We start from the raw sequence: 1,462 nt of genomic DNA on the forward strand, positions 1-1,462 counted from the left end.
TGAAGGGTAAACCAAAGGAGGAGGCTGCAATGCTTGGTAAGAAATGTACGCATTATCCTGCCCATGTAATTGTAACCCCTCTGTACAGTATCTTCACAAATAAAATAAAATAGAATTTCAGGCACTGAAAAAAAAAGATTCACAGTGATAATGTTTTCATGTCAATTTCTATATGGAGACATATGGATGAGAAAGCCTTGGTGGACACACGAACCCTGGGGTGTCCAGATGAGCTTCATTTGTTGTTTTCATAAGCAAAGCTTATGAAAGCGTTTTTTCTTTTTGGAGTGAGAATTGACTCACATGAATTTATTAATTCAAGGATAAAAGCCTGTGGGACTAGTGTGTGGTGCCAAGTAGACCCCACTTAATAGCAAATATATTATTTCTTCAATTCCTAAATATGAGATTTCTCTCTATGAGCTGGGAGGAATAGTCTTGGAGGGTTGTGGGGGGGTTGTTGTAGAGGTTACCTCACCATAGCTGCTCTGGAGGGGAGGCCAGTGTTTGGAGCATTATGGAGATATATCGTGAGGGAGGGACAGTGTAGTGTGTACCCTTGGGACAGGGCTGCGAGCCAACAGCAGGCAAGTTATTATGTCATTACATGCCAGTCTTGTCTCAAGGGGCTAGATTAGCTGACTGTCCAAAACAGAGGTCTACTTTTGACTTCAATTTGCAGGCTGATGCACTTGCATGCTAGTGTACTTCTAAACATTTCTGGAATAGCTGTACTCAGCATAGCAGGGAAGGATGAGAGGACCACATTGCTGCCCAGAGGTTGAGGGTCTCACAGATGAGGAGGATTATAACATAGACCATAGACCATATAACATAGACCTAGATTCTGTCTGACAGGATGGCAAAGTGGCCTGAGAAGAGACTTGTAAAAACTCAAGAGCAAGAGCTGATGTTGTATGTAAAGATTTCCCAGAGGAAGAGGAGGTGAACTGGTTTGTAGAGCGTGCATACATTATTATGTGTGAGATTAAGGTGTACATGGCTTGAGGAAAAGAGGATTGAAACATAGGTGGGTAGACAGAGAAGTGAGAATGAGAGGTTCTATGGAGGAGGGTCCTAGAAAAGCAGTTGGAACTAATTTTGATGATGAATGACAAACTATTTGTTGAAGAAATGTATAAGTGAATGGGTGGGCCTTCATTGGCTGGGTGACCATTGACTGGGTGACCATTGGGTGAGAGAACATGCCTTTTGGGTATATTGTTGTAAACAACAAAAAAAAACAAAAGCAAAAGAAAAAAATCTCCTTGTGAGTTTACATTTAAGCATAAGGAAAAGAGACAGTAACTAAGCATATATAAGTTATATATATATATATATATAAGTTATATATATATATATGTATATATATATACATATAAATCTTATATGTCCTATATCAGAAAAAGATGTAAGTACAAAGCAGAAAGAATGAGTAGAATGAGTTGAGTGGTGGGGATAC

The sequence above is a fragment of the Dipodomys ordii genome, unplaced genomic scaffold (assembly GCF_000151885.1).
Source record: "Dipodomys ordii isolate 6190 unplaced genomic scaffold, Dord_2.0 Scaffold47, whole genome shotgun sequence".
Lineage (NCBI taxonomy): Eukaryota > Metazoa > Chordata > Mammalia > Rodentia > Heteromyidae > Dipodomys > Dipodomys ordii.